This window comes from Pinus tabuliformis, chromosome 3_1 (assembly GCF_031772625.1).
Source record: "Pinus tabuliformis cultivar Carrire ecotype Pingquan chromosome 3_1, CPIR1, whole genome shotgun sequence".
Taxonomy (NCBI): domain Eukaryota; kingdom Viridiplantae; phylum Streptophyta; class Pinopsida; order Pinales; family Pinaceae; genus Pinus; species Pinus tabuliformis.
The window spans coordinates 819,619,822-819,632,464 of NC_142301.1; the positions used below are offsets into that span (position 1 = coordinate 819,619,822).

Sequence of the window (12,643 nt, forward strand, 5' to 3'; positions counted from 1 at the left end):
CGGTTTAAGGTATCTAGGATATTTTATCCTCTCCAAATGATGTTTTCTTCTTAATATTAAGGAAGATATAGCTAACATTCTATTCTTGTATCTCAGAACCTTACAAATCACAGAGGCTCTGAGGATGCAAATGGAGGTACAAATAAGGTTGCACGAACAGCTAGAGATAAGGGCTATATTTCCATTTTTCTGGCTTCCATTCTTTGTATATGATTCTACTATGTTGTTATGAAGTCTGAACTTCAAAAAGTCACATTGATTTTGAGCCTTTGTTTTTAGCACGTTCAAATACACTTGCAACTTCATATAGAAGCACAGGGAAAGTACTTGCAGTCAATTCTAAAAAAATCAAGGGAAACTATTATAGGTTACAAATTGGGTTCAACTGGATTGGAAGATACTTGTGAGGAACTTTTCGAGTTGGCCTCAAAAGTGAAAAGTGAGTGAATACTTGTTTGGCTCTTGGGAAGTTGCTCCATATTTCTATATTCCTTTTCCTCTTTGACTCCTTTCTTAGATAAAAATCAGACCCACAAGAACACAAGGAGCGCAGAAAGAGCCACTCCCATTGTAACCATTTCTCCAATAAGGAGTCCATTCAAGTATCGTGCCAATGTCCTAGCATGCTCCACTGAAATCCAATGGGTTCCATATTATCAGTCTTAAAGTTTATTCATAAACATAATGCTTTTACAACATTTCTTCCTTCCTTTCATTATGAAGATTTTATTAGGTTAGTAGAAAGAATACAAAATTCAAATTACCTAAATGAAATAAATGCATATAATCAATCTTAAAGTCTATTTATAAACATACTTCTTTTACAACATTTCTTCCTTCCTTTCATTATGAATATTTTATTGGATTAATAGAAAGAATGCATAATTCAAATCACCTAAATGAAATACATGCATAAAGTATCACTTAAGAATGGTATTTTGGAGATTTTCCTTGTTCAACATCCATGACATTGTCATCATCATTAGACTTGGGTACTAATGCAGGGAACTCAAGCATATTCTTACAAATATTTTCAACTTGCAGGCCACATAAATCCAGGTTATCTATAAATATGCATATGCCAATGCCTAGAAGGTACTTTTTTATGCACAAAAGGAGATAAAGATATTATTTTATCTAATGATAATTTTCATGTATGGCCTTTTTGGAACCAACCTTTTTGGGTGGTATTGGGAGAAGCTGAATTGCTATACATGTTTAGATACTTCATCCTTATATAGAGAGACTAGAGCCTCCAAGAGACACCTTATTAAATCAAGAGCCTTGTCAACTATCTTCAAATACTTCATCTGCACCATCCTTATATTGTTTCCAAGGCTAGAGAGTCATCCATGAGCAACAAATTTGTGATTCTTGTGCAGGGACTTGATGAAGTGTGCTCATGAATTTCAATTTTATGTCATGGAAGGTGCCTCAAGGGAAGGAAGGCATGCTCTTATCACACAATATTCCCACTATCAAAATTGATATTATATTTTTACAGTTAGTTAAAGTTATTGATGTTTGCTTTAGATTTCTATTGCATAGTTGTCACAAAGGAAATTGTCAATATACTACCCTGAGGAAGGGCCAAAAGTGGTAGTTCCTAGAGAAGCCCCTTGGATTGTTTCCTCATTTATCAACAGTGTGCAAAATCCGTTTGCTAGATGTTAATCAATGACCATTATGTTTTCTAGCAGCTAGACCCATATGAGCCTTTTGTTTTTCTTATACTCAAAATAATATTGATAGAAGAATTCAATAGTGGGAATGGATGTCCCAATCCTTAGCAATTCCCAAATGAATTATTGGTGAAAATTTTTAACATTATTGAGTGGGATGATATTTGAGTTGGTGGTCAGGCTATCACTCCCTAGAAAATAGAAATGAAAATTCATATACACTATATTGTGCAAGTATTTATTATGGGAAATCTCTAGAAGCAGGTGGTTGGTCAAATGGAGAAACCTAGATTTTTTCATGCAATCACAATTGAGATTGGATACATACACGTGGACCAAGTACACTTCAAATCACAGGGCATTCTGGTGGGGTTCCACCTTATTAGTTTACCTTTTAGTCCTTGTTTCCCACTTCAGAGTTGTGTGTTCATGCATCCTAAATTAGGCCTTGCGGGGTCCACTTTACTACATTTTTTGAATTCTAGTGCAGATTGCAATCAAATTTTAGCCCCTTTTCTCAACTTCTTGCCTTGGTTTTTGGCATTTCCTTGTAAATTCACTTCTTCCAGGATGGTTCATGTCTCTATGCCTCTATCACATGAATCAGAATGTGGTCGTTAGCAGCTTCTTGTGATTCATGTAGGCTGCAAAGATATTAGATTTCTGTGCACAAGAAGTGTCATGTTTGATTTCAAAAAAATCTTCCCTTTTGGGGGATTCATTAGTCATTTTAAGAACATAATTCTCTTACATTCCTATAGGTCTTATTTGAACTCTAATAGCTATTCTTACAAACTCTTGATTGTTGGCTTCTCTTAAATCCGATTTCTTACAAACTAATTAGCAACGATTGTTGTTTTCCCTCGAGGTTTTCTTCATTGGAGAAAAAAAAGTGTATCAAGGTGTTAAAAAAAATGTTAAAAGGACTCACTAAAAAATTAACTCTAAATCTCAAAGGGACTCACCTATAATAGTTGTTGAGCTACAAGGACAATAATCAAACATTGTAGTCTGATAACATTATAAAACTTCCACCTTGTCCTTGTTCTTTTTGCCAACCATGAAAGGAATACAATTCAAATATAGGAATGAATATGAATATTTCAAGAAGCCTCAATGGTATCTTAGAGGTGCATCCTTGAACAATATAACATCCTCTTCAATCCAAGACTTTCTCACTATAACTTAAAGGAACTCACCTGAAATAGTTGCAACTTCTTAGCCTTGGCTTTTGTTCGCACCATCCATTTATTTAAAATATTAAACATGCCACCATGAGTTCTGAAAGGTATCAACATCGGACATCTTAAAATCTTTGTGGGCTTCAGGAGCTTAAAATTTTACTAAACATAGTCAGGGTAATGGGGTTTTGTGCTTTACCTACTCTATCCAAATTAATCATTGTGTTTGGAGTTGAACATTCACACACCACTCAACTACCTTTACCATACAGAAGTCCAAATGAAGTTTCTCTGTCACCCATTCTTCAGTTTCTTTGAATACCACTTGTAAGCAGTCGACCTTGGTATGATTTAACATTGTGAGCCTACAAATTCACAATGTCACTATCAAAAGGTTTTTCCTTATTCCCAGGTGGAATCTTCAAAGTATATGCTTTAACCACACAAATTGTTCTCTTCCTTTGTGCAAATCATTGAATTATTTGATGACAACGATAATGGTATCCACCTTAATTGGAAAAGTTGGGAAGTTGATGAAATTAAGTTTACTTTTATTTCTCCCAGGGCTAACTGTAAAATCTTCAATAAACAAAGGGGCACGTGTCATTGAATGGTAGCAATGAGCTTGAACAACCTTAAATAAAATCATGTAGGCAATGAGGGTCTATTAGATATGTGAAAAGATAGATCCCTGCACCCCACATCCCACACAACATAGATGTGCATAGCATGGAGGTGGAAATAATGGTGCTATCGAAGGGGAGGTAGAGAACACTTGGTGATGGGAAGGCAGAGAGTTAAAGGATGTGGATTTCATTGATGTGGTGGTGCAACAGTAAGGTGATGTGGTGATGTGATATGTCATGGAGGAGAATGATCATGATGTATGCAGTGAGTAGTGGAAGTGCATTGTGGAAATAAGGGGCCCCTCCAAACATGTTACATACCATGAGGATGTAGTGTTGCATCATGCAAGGGAAAAGAGAAGGTAGTTCAAGGTGCTTTCAAAGCTAGTGCCATGCCCGAAGCACCATTAGCACTGCATGCCTCACAACCAAAAAACACTTTAACTTTGAACTATTTGTAAAGAACAAATCCAAGCCACTTTTGAGTATTTTGGGAAATCCATTAAAAGGCTTACTTGAAGAGAAGGGGGGAGAACTTGATAGGACCTCTTCTTACCATAGGTAAGAAAATCATGTCAACACCTCTAGTTTCCTACATAATTGTGCCAATCCTTCATACTCTACTGCTGACTGGAACCAAGACAAGTTGCTTCCATCAATGTGTTGTACACATCTGTTGAATCATCATTATTGTTGTTGTATGGACCTGCACTAAGTGTACCACTACTGGAGAATATTGTCTAAGATAAATAAAAAATATAACACACCTATGGAAACCACAAAGTGTAACTAAAAACTCTATGGACATGTGGAAAAGAGAAAGAAAGGGACTGTTACCACTATCCCCACTTGGATCAAGACATCACTTTAACTAAAAAAAAGTTTTTGAGAATATTTTTTGTTAATATAACAATTGTTGTACACAAGAAACTATCTGGAAAACTCATGCTTCTTCTTTGTAGTTTGCAACTGGTGCTTTTAGAGAGTTCTAGGTATTGTCTCCAAATGTTGCAAAGTGCTTGTTTCGAGCCTCACTAAACACTAGAATGCCATTTAGTTACACAAATGATGAAGTAGTCTAAGATTGGTCACAAGACATTGTTCATCAGTCTCATAAAGGTCACTGAAGCATTACATAAATCAAATTGCATGACTAGCCACTCATAATCCCTTCTTTGTGAATGCAATCTTCTGGTAGTATCATAAAGGTCCCTTGAGCATTGGATAGGTCAAATTGCATGACTAGCCACTCATATAGCCCCACTTTTTCTTGAATCCACTATTCTAGATGTCTTCATATACTTGGACATGATGAAATCAATATTTCAAATCCAACTTAATGAAATATGAGCCAGTGATCAATCAGTTGACCAGTTCGTCATCAATCTTTGGCAGAGATAAATCTTAATCTTAAAGTTGATTTATCAGTCATCAATCTCTGGCAGAGGTTAGCTATCTTTTATAGTAATTTTGTTTAGTGCCCAAAAATCTGCACACATCCTATAGGTACTATCTTTCTTTGTGACTACCACCAACAGTGGCTCATAGGGAGACAGAACGTGCTTAATTTCTCCTTGCTCTAGAAGCCCTTGCACTTGCTTTATAATTTCTTCTCTCCAGTAGTGAAGTCCTATGCCTGTCAATGTCAGGAAATGTTGTCTTAGACATGACTTCTATCTCATATTAGATGGAATGTTTTGTGGGATGACTCCTCTTGGGCTCTTGGTGTAGGTTCATTCATATGCCTCAACCATCAAAATGAACTTTTTGTTAGTGTTATTCAATCATGAGATTGATTTGCAGGGATCAAGGAGACCTTTTTTCTTATCATCATTTGTGTTGATTAGGTAAGGCCAGGCATCCTTTTTCAAACAGTAGTTGTTAGCACACCTTAATAAAATAGTGTCCTGATTTTATGTTATAATAAGTAATGTCCATTTAGATGGGTTCCCTATTTGGCCAAAATAGGTGTACAATTCAAAATTAGAGTGTGAAAAGCAGGCGCTAAAAACTAATTTTGGGTTGGATCTTTTCTTGGGCTGAAGATCTATCCTTATCTCTAGAAAACAAGTCTTGTATTATAAATACATTTATTGAGAAATACTAAATCATCAAATTGAGTGAAAATCCAAGGGGATTTTCCCATATCGGAATGATGCAATACTAGTTTTAATAGTCAAGGACAAAACCTACTCTAGCCTCTGATTATAAATCAATAAATTGAAACCATTTTCCCAGTGGGAAAAAAAAAAATCAATAAATTGAAACCATCATAGTATAATAACTATAGAATCTAAAAATGACAAAATATTAGCAGTTTGTGGTAGCACTAGATTTCGTTGTAATTAGGGTTTTTATCAGCCACATAATTATCAGCGATTTGAAAAACATTGATTTTAAGAAAATAAGGCTTTGATCAATCACAAAAAGATAACTCCACCTCTGTTAATATGTATAAATGTTCCAGAATGTAAGGCAACTATCGAGACAGTATAAAAATCTATATAATCTAATACCAGTGCTTCTATGGCATTTTGGCAAGGGAATTGAATTTTCTCACCATCATGTATGTTTGAAGAAGCCAAAATTCCATAAACATCGAATATCCAAAAGCTATATTAAAAGTGGAGATCCAGTAACTTGGACATGCAACTTCAATCAGTCATTACAAAGTGTTATTTATTGTATGGACTTTATGAAAGACATCCAACCAATTTCACACAATAAAATGATGTAGATGAACTTCTCCGTTCTAAAATAAATAAATACTCACTTTTCTAAATACAAGGGTTCAACTAAGGACATTTATTGTTTATACATGGCCCTGAAACTGTGACCCTATACATAAGTACAGGATCACAATCAAAAGAAGAAAAGAAACATGTCCTTTCATTGGACACTTCAAAGCTAGCTTTATCATGAGGCTTTCTCCAAAGAAAGTCATTAGAGAATCCCCTTGGATTGTTTCCTTATTTATCAACAATGTGCATAATATGTTTGCTAGATGTTAATAAATGACCATTATGTTTGCTGAAAGCTAGACCCATATGCGGTTTTTGTTTTTTTACACTGAAAATAATACTGATAGAAGAATTCAAAAGTGGGAATGGATGTCCCAAACCTTAGCAATTCCCAAATGAATTGTTGGTGAAAATTCTTAACATTATTGAGTGGGATGATATTTGAGTTGGTGGTCAGGCTATCACACCCTAGCAAATAGAAATGAAAAGTCATATACACTACATTGTGTAAGTGTCTATTATGGGAAATCTCTAGAAGCAGGTGGTTGGTCAAGTGGAGAAATCTAGATCTTTTCATGCAATCACAAAAGGGATTGGATACATACATGTGGACCAAGTACACTTCAAATCACAGGGAATTATGGTGGGGTTCCACCTTATTATTTTACCTTTTAGTCCTTGTTTCCCACTTCAAATTTGTGTGTTCATGCATCCTAAATTAGGCCTTGGGGTTCCACTTTACTGCATTTCTAAATTCTAGTGAAGTTTGCAATCAAAATTTAGCCCCTTTTCTAAGCTTCTTTCCTTGGTTTTTGGCATTTCAACCGTAAAGTCACTGTTCCAATATGGTTCATGCCTTTGTGCCTTTGTCATGTGCATCAGAATGTGGTTGTTATTAGTTTCTTGTGATTCATGCAGGTTGCAAATATATTGGAATTTTGTGCACAAGAAGTGTCATGTTTGATTTCATAAAAAGCTTCCCTTTTAGGGGATTCCATAGTCATTTTAAGGGCATACTTCTCTTATGTTCCTACAAATATTCTTTGAACTCTATTAGCTATTATTATAACTCTTGATTGTTGGCTTCTTAAATCTTCTTTCTTACAAACTAGTTAGCAAGCATTGTTGTTTCCCCTCGAGGTTTTCTTCATTGGAGAAAAAAAAGTGTATCAAGGCATAAAGAAAATGTCAAAAGGACTCACTAAACACTTAACACTAAATCTCAAAGGGACTCACCTATAATAGTTGTTGAGCTACAAGCACAATAATCAAAACATTGTAGTTTTCTAACATTATAAAAATTCCACCCTGTCCATGTACTTTATGCCAACCATGAAATGAATACAATGCAAAATTTAGAGGAATGATATTATTTACATAGAAGGGAACCCATATTACTTGAATGTTTCAATAAGCCTCAATGGTATCTTGGAGGTACATCCTTGAACAATATAACATCCTCTTCAATCCAAGATTTTATCACTACAACATAAAGGAACTCACCTGAAATAGTTGCAGCTGTACTACAAGGAATATCATCGAAAAGCAGTTCCTTGCTACCATTACTAAAAAAAAACTCATCCACATACTTTCCTATAACCATGAACATGATATGAATTTGCTACCACTGCTAACTCATTAACATTTCTTGTTGTCATTGGCTTCAAATTCAGCACTCCCACCTTACAAAAGGAAATCATACTGAAATAGAACATTAATGACCGAAAAGGAAGATGATCTCAACTACCTTAAGGATGACCCAAGGGGAAATATTTTTTTGAAAGGAATCAACAAGTGATTTGTAAGCTGAGTTTATAATTTTTGTAGTAGCCAAAGTCCCTGTGCATTCTCCTGGAGATGAATGATCCAAGTTACTCCAAGACTCCCTCTTGTTTGAGGAATTACATGCTACTGGAGAGTTTTTGTTCCCATATTCAAACTGAATGAGAAATTTTCCACAAGTATCTCTGACCATCCCATCATAGCAGACCGTTAGGTCAAGTATAAAGGCCATTAGATTCTTAAAAGGTGTTCTTGGTTCTTGTATTCCCATCTACTGACAGAAATGACCTTCCCTAGAATAGATATAATGAATAAATGCCTCGCACAGATTTAATTCAAAAACATAGTATGATTTAATTAGTCCACAAACTTCAGAAAAATCATCTTTCTTGTGTGGATCCAAAGGACTAGAACCATTGAATGCAATATGTGAAGAAAGCTTTTTAATTCAATCTCTAGGAAATATTTTCCTCCCTCGAAACGTTTGAAGCCCTAAGAAGCCAAGTTGTTGAACCACTTTCTTAGAAGATCTTGCATTCCCACTATCAACCATCAGAAAAAAGGACCTTGAAGAAGAAATAACCTTGGTAACATTTTCCTGCACTCCAAGTAGATGTTTCTCCACTTGGGAAATGATGGCATTATCATATCTTCCTCCCCTCACATGCTTCATAAGCCTAGAAATTTCAATAACTTCATTTCCTAGCTCTTCTAAAATATCTTTCTCCAGGAAACACAATGAGCAAGAACCAAATCATCCAATCCTGCACTAAAACTATCTAAGGATAAAAATTCAATCAAAAAACCTTCAACTGAATTCAAGCACTTCACTCCCACTTGTGGACCTTTTCACTTAACAATTGCATTACAAATTTGAGTTAGAGAAGTTAGCAATTGTGTTTCATCACCATTGAATAATAGTATTTCACTATTGTTTATGAGAAGCCCATTCTCCTCATAGTTCAATTCCAGAGGTAAATCCATCTAAAGAAGTTGGTTAGCTATCTAAAATGGCCCTCCATCTTGCACTTTAGTGACTTCTCATTCAATAAAGGTTCCAAAAGTCCACATTGATAGTTGATTCAGTGTGGTTTTATCCATCATACATTTGATGGATAGAAACTTGACAGCCAACAATGTATCAACACTCAGTGCTATGTTTTTCTCTCCACAATCGGAACTAAACATTTGTTGATCCACACTTAGAAGCTAAGAAATCTCAGCTTAAGATTATAAAGATTGGGGATAAAAAACATGATTGCAATCCCCATCAAAATCTGCACCAAGTGGACAACATCTGAGAGGGTTAATAATCACTATAGAGCCCGGAAGTACATATTCTCTTAATACCTACAATGAATGTTTGTGGACACTTGGAGGATGATTAATCAAAACAAAATCCCCATCATGAAGTCCACGGTTAATCATTTCACCAATTTTAACTTTCTTCATTGCTTTTCCAAATGCATTTGAACAATAATTACCTCCTTTGTCAACATAGGTTGTACACTGTCCTTTGTCTACAATTTTCTGCAATTTTTCCCTATTGTAAACATTTACATGCCCAACAAATGGTACTCTCCTATATATCTCTACACTTATACCACTTTCATTTATCCTTATTTATGCATCTCTAGTGGCAACACATCGAGATGATAGATTACAATTGTTACTAATAAAAAAACTACACATTTTGTCCAACCACATATTTGAATCTAATTCTTAAATTTTTTCATTTCCAGGAAAGTTGGTTGTTGGGAATTTTCTTCCAGGTATCTGATAAAGATATAGTAGAATGTAAAAATACAAAATATTGTAAAAAATATCAAGATGTATATCCATCCAAAAGACTCTTTCAATTTTCTACTACAAAGTTGTCTACTTCGTATTCATTTCTCCCTGCCCTTACACATAGATACTTTGTGAACAAGGATTGTAGATCCTTTGCTTCAGCCTCATGTGACATGAATTTAGCAGTGTTGGATCTTGAATCTTTGATCTCTTCAACAACACTAACAATTTTCTTCAATGTGTGTGTGGCACGGTCCTAGGACAACGAGACTAATATTTTTAATCTAAATTTAATATTACCATTTAGATCCAAATTCCAATAAAACAGTTGTTTATACTGCAGTTACAAAAATGAATTAATAATAAAAATTATGCTACTTACAGATGTCATTAAGGGTATTCCCCACATATTAGGAATTCGTACACAATTAGGAGGGACTGGAAGAAAGTCTAAAATAAGTGCACCTGGTTGTATTATTGAACTCTCCACGCCTAATTTCTTCAGTGTTTTTTGAGATATTTGTTCCAAAATATTCAAAGCCTGTGAACATGAAATTTTAGAAGAAATTATTACTATTTCTATTTAGTATGCAAGCTAAGATTGCCTTCAACCCAAATATTTATTATTCTTCTAAGGAAAATTTTGAAGGATACATATTACATACATTATAAAAAGGTAATTACAATCACAAACTTCCCATTTAGAGAAATATTAGTTCCCATTGTGATTCCTGGCTGTTGCAACTTCAAAAATAGCAGACAAACACTTAACTAGTTTCACACCCTTCTCATATAAAAATGATTTTTGGTGACCCCGAGACTTATTTAGAAGCTTGTTCAATCTCTTGATTTCTCTATGTATCTACCAAACATCCCTCACAATGTAATAATGAATTCTGCTTCCACACCAATGCAAAAACAACCTTCGTGCATATTTCCTCACAAATGTTCTATGGTGATTACTAATATAACTACATAACACTTCTTCACACCCATCCAATTTAAGATGCTTATTGACAAGGAATTTGTATGCATAATCTACTCTATAATATGGTCTATCTAATTTTTCTCGTATCAAATTGTAAACAAACCAAAATGTATTTTCTGAAATAATCCTATGGGAATATGAAAACCGATTAGCAAGGTGAGATTTAGCATAAGTATTTGAGAAGTAAGGAACAAAATTGCCAACTGGAAACTCTTGTTCGTTGTTATTAAGGCACCACATGCTATCCCAAAAGATGTTATTGGCCCAGATTCCATATTTCAAGATGCACTCTTGAAAACTTGCCCCAGCTATTGTAGAATATCCATAAGATAGTTGACAAAATGTTTTTGTCTTATATTAGCACATGCTCGATCTAGATAGGACGGAAGTTCACTTTTCTCTTGACCATCATTTTAACATGGAGAACCATCCCTTTAAGAACATGGATTTCCTTGAGTGATAGTGGAATCTTGAGTTCTGGTGGCTGCCCCAAATTTCAATAGTGACTGATCATTGCCCAGTTGATGCCAATTGTGTAGCATAAAAGTAAAGAATGTGAAAACAAGGATGAGAACCTCTCCAAAATATGAATGAGTTTTAGCCATAAAGTGGGCATTCAAATTCATTTCATCCATTCCCAACATGTGCAACACATTACTATATGAACCCAAACCCAGATCTTTCATCACGTGCATGCCCAACATGTGCCATTAGAGATGCAACTGCATTGCCTAGTGTATTATAAAAAGAAGAAGAAAATCTAAGCATGTATTTGTTAGAAAATTATATATTACAGAGAAATGGAACACATAAAATATATTGCAGAAATATAAACACATAAAACAAGATAGACATAGATATACATGGTTCACCCAATTTGGGCTACATCCACGAAGAAATAGCCAGTACTTCTTTTTATATTATCCAACAAACTGAAGAGATACAACCTATAGCAAATCCACTGTAATTCCCTCTTTGCTCTCACACAATCTCCTTTCTCTTTCTCACTTAGAATACAGATCTACATAGATACAATACAATTCCCTCATATATAGTGAGGGGTGCCTTCTAGGGCAAAAAACCCTAAATTAAACATAACTTCTATTGTCATATCTCCACCTAATGAACGACCCACATTGACTATGAAATTACAACATTTTACAAGGCACTTTTACATCTATTTTTAGCTTCGTGAGCACTGTGAATGTCGCCCCACCCTGGACCCCCCTGGCAGTGTACATTTTACGATTATGAACTGGGGTCCAATGCGACGATACCTCTCAATAAAGAATATAATCAGGCTCCACACCTAACAATATTTTTTATTAGCAATCTATGTCACTGATTTTGGTATCACCATACAGACATTTCCCTCTATTGAGCATTGATTTAACACTATTTTTTAAACAGTACTTACTCTACCATTTTCCAAAGAAATGGACACCACTTCTGCAACTTCCATGACCCGTGATAAAGGGTTCCACATGAAGCCAAAAAAAATCAATATTTTACTTTCTGTTTTCTCTTTCAAGCTTGTTGGGTTCAAAACACTCCAACCACTATTGAAATTCATCAGATGTCAAACCTTCCCATTTGCATCGAAGGTTTACAAAACCACCTCAAAGGTGATATTTTCCAAATATATTGCTTCTCTATTGATCATTTCAAGATCAGTAGCCCCCTACCATCTTCACAATTCCTAATTTCAAAATATCCTGCAGTCATGGTGTTCCATGTAACACACTTCTTGCATGGGCATTCCCTACACTTCCACATTTGGCATGCATATCTACAAGGGCACTATACATAAACACATTCAACTCAAATCTAGTTCCAAATATGAATCTATGAA

At 35.0% G+C, this 12,643-nt stretch overlaps 1 pseudogene; it reads right to left on the bottom strand.

The window, feature by feature from the left end:
- Window positions 1-524: 524 nt before the first annotated feature.
- On the bottom strand, window positions 525-10,526 carry LOC149190014 (DNA-directed RNA polymerase V subunit 1-like; annotated as a pseudogene).
- Window positions 10,527-12,643: the final 2,117 nt, after the last annotated feature.